The following is a 7,483-nucleotide window of genomic DNA, read 5'->3' as shown; positions in this document are numbered from 1 at the left end:
TATGAGATTTGGCAATTAGTCTAAATTGTTTAAGACACATATATAAACTATCTAAGGCAAAGGTGTATAAGTTTAAGAAGCCTTGATAAAAGATTATCGAAGCATTGGGTATTAGAAATATGAACTTAAAGAAATTCAATAGGCATTATTTTTCTGAAAGTTAAGTTGTTTCTGAATACATGTCAAAGCTAGTGGGAGCATAAGTGTTATGTTTATAATAATCATTGTGATATTGGGAGCATAAATGTTATGCTTGTATGATTATTAAGGCAAGAATTGCAAGTTAGCAATATTAATTATAGAAAACAAGAGTCATACCTCGCAAAGTTGTAAGGGTTGAATAGTTGTTTTTCTATAATTAAGGGAGAGAATATTATGCTTCATTTCAAAACTAAAGGCTTAGGTTGTGGAATATTAATATTTTTAGTCAAGGATACATAGTGTGTTCTTAAAGTTCGATTATGATTACGACATTCCTCTTCATAATTCGAATTATAAGAACGTAGCACATAAAATATTATGGCAGAAGATTGATAAAGTATCAAATCTTCATGTAAGACATTATGCATCGTGTCCCATACGCTTTGGGTATAGGATCAATTGCAAATGCTATAATATTTGACCATTCTAAAATTTTCCAAATGTCTAGCGCATTTAGAGGGAAAAAGGACAAGAATCAGTTTTTGACTAAAATAATTAAACAACTATCAAAGGACAATCCAAAGTTCGCCGAGGATTGGTCGCTTGTGAGTAGTTGGGAGTATAGTATTGGATGGACCATATCGACATTACTATGAATAGATAAGATTTTATTGAGAATGAGTTTTCATATGGTAAGTATGGAAAGGTTTCCATATTGGGAGTCAGATATTGAGAATCAATGTTTAGATTAGAAACTTTTATGCAAAAGGATGTTCAAAGGAATGTACTTTGAGTGAGAGACATCACATCTAAGGAATTGTATTGTAACAATCTCCGATAGAGGACTTTGTAGTTTCATTGGCAATAGTCATTGTGACTTTCGTGCTGTGACATTACGAAAGGATCATTGCATAAAATGTTAGAATCTATCATATTCTATAAGTGGCAAGAATTTGATATTCTTTCACTTATGAAAAAGGATTAGGAATTGTGAAATGAGTATGATTGGAAATGTGTTCATTTGATCTATTTCACAAAGTAAGGACCGTAGGTAAATATTGTGTGCATGCTAAGAGCATGGGACAAGTGTAGTAATAATTCAAGTAAGAAGTTGATTACCCGAAACAACAAATAATGAGTAATCGATATGGTGATAAATAAAATGTGTTTTATTTATACTCAAATGTTTGAGGTCATATGGGATTAGTATTATTCTTGTGTTTCACTTTGCATGTTTTGACTTCCTGAATAATTTAATTGGTTTAGAACAGTCAAATTATTCAAACGGGCCACAGTTGTTCATATGTTGGAAGTAGATATGAATGAAGACTATCGTGAATTGGTGTGTGGATTGTCTAAAGAGCATTAGACATAAGAAAATGTTTGCTGCAACGTTCATGAGTGCTTATGAATATGATTTGAGCATTGGATTAAACCCACGCTCAATTGGATCACTTCATGGATTTTATCACGAGTGATTGGTGAGACGATAACATCTTATATTCTTGAAACCGAGATGTGTGAGTTGTATCTTGCGAATCGGTTGCATATTGATAATATGTAAACGCACCAGTAACTTGGTGTTATAAAACATATTGTTGTATGTGATTCGGTAAGTGAGTGCAGGCGAGCATTGAGTCAAAGTTTATCTGTTCCTTTTATCCAAAGTAGGATAAAAGCGATATACGTGGGCCCCTCGATGATTTAGTGATGGCACCTAAGCGCTTGGCCAAGCCGGGACTAAATTGATGTGTTCAATTGTAGTCTGTTGTCAGTCGTCATAAATCTAAATTTGGGAAAAAGCACATAGGCAGAGAGAATGATTTAGATCCATGTCTCAGTCTATACGATATCTAGAATGGAGGAATATATGATCCCTTATCTTAAGGACACGCGTATTTGATAAGATCAAAGTTGACAACGACTTTGGAAAGCTACGATTGCAGATCAGGATCTGAAGTCATACGCAGAATAGTTATTAGACTTATCCAAGTGGGAGACTGTTGGATTAGTGTCTAAGTCCATAACTATTTTGGTATGTACTTGACCCGATGGTGCATGGTCCTTTTGGGTTGCCTTCACCAAAGCAACTTGATAGGATGAATAATGGAGAGAAAGGATTAAATATGATTTATTAATATATTATGAGAATAATATATTAAAGGAGAAATCATATTGTTTAATTAATATTAGTCAAGAATTAATAAGAATTAAGTTTGTGACTAAAAGACATTAATTAAACTAAGGGACTAGAACTGTCAATTGTATGATATTTGAATATTGAGCTAATGGACTCCATATTAAAGGGGTGGACGAATTCTATGGTGAAACCCATTAGAAATCGTCCAAGGCCTTTAAGGAAGGAGCCCATGGGTTGCTTAGGGCTTAAGCATCCAAATTAGGGTTTCCTTGTTAGATAACCCTAATAGTCTCACTATTTAAAGAACCCTTATGCCCAAAAAACGTGGCTAAGCTTCCTTCTAGGGTTTCCACATGTTTTGGGCAGCCTCCTTCTCTTCTCCTCTTCATCCTCTTGCTTTTGGTGTTTGTGAACCATTAGAGGAGTGATATTTGTGACTCTAAGCTTTCTAAAGTCAATACAAGAAGGATTTGAGATTGTTATTGCTACATAACAATCAAGGTATGATCTAAACCCTAATTTATATGTTATATTGATTATCATATGCTAGAAAACTTATATTTTCTAGAAGCTTAAGACTGAACACTCTTTTGTGGTGGTTTATTTTATAGTTTTAAGCTTTATCCTTTTGCCAAACTTGAATTATACCACCCTAAACTAACTTAGGTTTTGATACATGCTAAGTTGTAACCTTATAAATAAGCCATAAAAGCTATAAAGGATACAATGCAACAAGGGTTGCGATGTAGATTTACCTGTGCTATGTTAGGGTTTGGACTTTGCTAGGTTTAAAATTTCGGATTTGACACTTGAGTGCTTTGAAGTGTTCTTGGTGCATCTTAGAGAAGAAGGAGCTCTTTGGAGAAGTGTTGGTTACATTGGAGCTTGTGGATCTATACTTTTTGCACCTTGATCTTTCTTCTAGATATATAAAGTTTGAATCTTGATGATGCATTTGATAGATCTAGTTAGTCTTGGGTGTTATGAAATTTTAGTCACTTTAGTGCATAAAGTTTAGATCTTGAAAGTTTGTGACCTTGTTATGGATAAAGTTAGAAACTTTATCCATCTAAACATCATATTGATTCAGATCTAAAGGCTTGAGACTTTGACTTAATGGATTAAGTTGAAAAAGATGCACTTTCGGTCCCTTTGAGACTTAAAAGACTAGATCTTGGTTGGTTGGACCATTCTAATGGATAAAGTTGGAAAATTTATCCATTATGGAGTTATTAGGAACCATAAAAATGTAATCTTGGACCTTAGTTTCCTTCCATGCATGAGCTAGGATGTCTTAAAGAGTTAAGAAGTTAGGGGTTTTGGTATAGAGCATGTAATAGCCATGCAAGACCATGAGGTTGGAAACTTTATGGTCAATGACATCATTTGAGGACTAGATCTGGAATTTGGACGAAAAGAGCCTAAGGGATTAAGCTCTTAATAGAAGGAAATGATGGTTGCACCTATATTGGGCGTATGCTATGGTACGCATGGTGTACGAGGTCATCACCCCGTTTCTAGTCAAGGCTTGTGTATGCTAAGCATATAAATTGAGTACGTTGGGCGTACTCAACTGAGTTGAATCAGTTGATTTTTGACTTTTCGACATTGACCTATTTTTTACCAAGTTAATTTAGGGTGATTTGTGTATTATGATTATAAGTTAAGTTTGGTCATGTTCCAATGAATAGGTAATTGGTAGATTTAATATTCGAAGCAGTGTCCTGTTCAACTATCTTTTCAGACCGAGAAGTGAGTTTTTTCTCACTATACTTGTGGGTCGAAGACACCAATGCCGACCCACTTGATTATGTATCTTAATTATAGGATAGTACTATGCTAGTATAGGACTGATTAGTAGATCTGTATGATTATTTGTATTTGCTAGTTCTGTGTTTATGTTTATCTGTTACATATGCCGACATATTGTGATTAGGTTGAGGCGGTCATGCTTTGTACTAAAGGCCAAGACACACAGGGCAGTCCAGATATGTTGTAGGCCCTGTGAGGCGGTCCGGTCGGGACGAAGGCCCGTGGAGCAGCCCAGATAGTCTGTAGGCCTTGCGAGGCGGTCCAGTCAGGCTGAAGGCTCATATTTGCATGTTTTTGTTTTTTATGTGTGTGACAGTACTTTGGGGCAACTCACTAAGCCTTTACTTACATTTTCAGTTTATTGTTTTAAGTACTTTAGAGGACCGTGAGAAAGCGAATGCATGATCATGCACATCTTCGAGTTTATATGATATTGAATTTTGGGATACTCTGAATTTATGATCTATACTTTTGAAACAACAGTTTTTATAAGCACTTTATGATTAATGGTTGTTTTTGAAAATTTTAAATTTTTCTGATTTTTGGGATGTTACAGCAAGAGCGACGGTGAAATCGAAAATCCAGATCTGGAAGCAACAATTTTGTTGCGAATCTGAAACCCAAATATGGAAGTAGCAGTCACAGGTAAAGAGACGTTGAAATCGACTTGCTTAATTGGATTTAGTGTTCTTATTCTGAGTTTGAATTTAATGTTCTTATTTTGATGATGTATTTTGGTAAAGGAGATGGAACAATGTAGAGTTGTCTGTCTTTAATCGAGATGAAGACACAGGTAAAAGGACATTTTTGATGCATATTGGACAAGAGGGGGGGGGGGGGTGAGTGGGTATGTGAGACCTTATCTTTATCATCTCTAAATATTATTAAAAGAGAACCTTAAAATCCAAATTGAAGAAATAAGGACCCTTGATTTTATTTCATTCTTATCTCTCCATCCTTGGATCATTTTTGATGACGTCATGGTCAAATATACGAGCGCCTTAATTTGCAGCTTACCTCTTACGTTTCATACCCAATTTCATTCTTCACTTTTCTCTACACACAAATCGTCATTGTCGAATAGATACACATCGTCATTTTTTTTTTAAGATTCATCATCTTCAGGTGCGATTCCCCTTTATTCAGATTTACGATTCTCACTCCTTTACATCTCTGGTTTTCCCCTTCCAAGAAAATTCAGTTTGATTTTTCCACATTATCTTATTACAATTCCAGATGGAAATTTAGGGTTTTACTTCCAAATTCTTTTGCTTTGGTTGATTAGCACTCATCAACCGTTTTTGCTTTGCTTAATTCATCTTCAACGTGTTCTATTATTCCAGATCCCACCGCCAATTGAACCAGTGACAATTGGATTAGTGTGCGTATCCACCTTCGAGATATTACCGTCTCCACCGCTTCATTCCTTGGTCACCACCGATGCTTCAGACTGATATATCGGGGATTTTCCTCACCTTCGTCGTATCCATTGAAAAGGATGTCTGTATTCGAAAGTTGCCCAAATCAGATGCTAAGTCCGAAGAACCCTACCCTGACGGCTCCCATCAATTTTGATAAGATACTTTTGAGTTTCTTACATGTATCGTTTCTAATCCTGAACGGCGTTGGAGCATCTCAACAGAGGAACCTGTCGGAATTATAACCCTGACACTAATCTCAAGAGAGGAACCTGTCGGAATTATAACCCTAACACTAATCTAATCTCCATTTTTTCCTGTTTCTGTTCTGGTGGTTGAGGAATCTTCTCCATTTAAGGTGCTATTTATGTTTCTGTTCTTGTATTCTGGTTTATTACATAACCTAGGGTTTATAGTTTGTATTTGCCTCTGTTTCGCTTTGATATTGCACTAGATGCAAAATTGATATGTTTTTTGTTAGTATTTAATTTAAATCTTTGCAGTGGCCAATCATAGTAGATCAGATTGTTAGCATCACACCTATACAAATTATGGTTTTTACTCGGTATATAAATATATTTTGATAATATTCTAAAATTTTATCATGTCACTTCTTGCAGGAAGTTATTCAACTACATTTACCCCTGACCATGTCTATGTACAGCCTTTCACCAAATGCAGAGGTAAATTTAAAATAATAACCACAACATAACTATTTATGAAAAATTTGCATTCAGTTTTTTTTTTTTTTAAAAAAAAAATAGATTCTTTTTAATAAAATAGGGGAATGGTTGTTGTTCTAGGAGTGGAAGAGTTTACATGTGTGAAGGACAAGATTATTGTCTCAAGTGTTCTTGCTAAAGGTTTGACAATTAGGCAAGATTCTTTATATAAAGCTAAAGCATTCGATGAAAAAGATAAATCAAGAGCCGATGCATCTGCTACATAGATCTCCTTACCCTTACCATGCTCTATCTTCACTGTTCAACATCACTGCTCCTCATGAACACACTCCCAATTGACATTGTAATTAAGTGCGACCTTCTTACCGTTATGAATTCACCACCACTTTTATGGTAATTTCAGTTTCTGGATTTTAAATGCCTTTTCACTTAGAAATGGTGGGACTATTGTTATACAAATTTGAAGAGATTGAAAGATGCAAACCACCTGTTTGTTAAAATGATCTTCACTTATCTTCTATCTATCATGTTTATTTATGACAAAATTGACACTTCTTTGATAGAAGGAAATGAAAAAAATCTGTTTTCTGTGTTCGAAAACTTAATATGTACTCTCGATTCTTGAATTTGGGATTCATATAATTACATGTTGTTATACAAAATGTTTAGTTTGATTTTCTTTGTTGTGAATTGGTTTCTTTTCTCTGCTTCGTTTTACTAAACTTTATTGGTAGCTTTAGACCGGTGCAATTTTTACTTTAGATCAACACATGTGGATAAATCTGGTCTTTCGTTTGGTCTAAGCTTATAATGTTTTGACTATTAAGAAAACACAATGGGTGGTTAGCGGCGAGGGAGGACATACTTATGAGGGAATGAGGATTAAAAGATCACGACTTAATAGGGAAAACATATTATTTCCCAAACTTTCTTGATTCATTGTGGTGGGGAAGATCTTGATTCCTTGTGATGGAAAGATAGTGTTAAATGGAGCTATATCAATTCATTAAAAGAGGTTTCAATTTAACTTTTTTAAATGATTATAAAATTAAAAAGCATAGATTTATCATTTATGATTTTATTTTTCAGGCTACATATATAATTCATGGAAGCAGTGAAAATGTTATGAACATGTCACAACCTGATGAGGTTGAATTATGGCACTCTGTTATGAATGGTATGCTGATAAATATTTTAAAATTTTCAACACTTTAAAAAGCAAAATGTTGAACTTTCCGATTTTACCCCTGGTTTCTTTGCAGGTAAACTGGAGACATATTATATATTTA

Source organism: Lactuca sativa, chromosome 1 (assembly GCF_002870075.4).
Source record: "Lactuca sativa cultivar Salinas chromosome 1, Lsat_Salinas_v11, whole genome shotgun sequence".
In the NCBI taxonomy this organism is placed as follows: domain Eukaryota; kingdom Viridiplantae; phylum Streptophyta; class Magnoliopsida; order Asterales; family Asteraceae; genus Lactuca; species Lactuca sativa.
Note: the sequence above shows the minus strand (reverse complement) of the source record.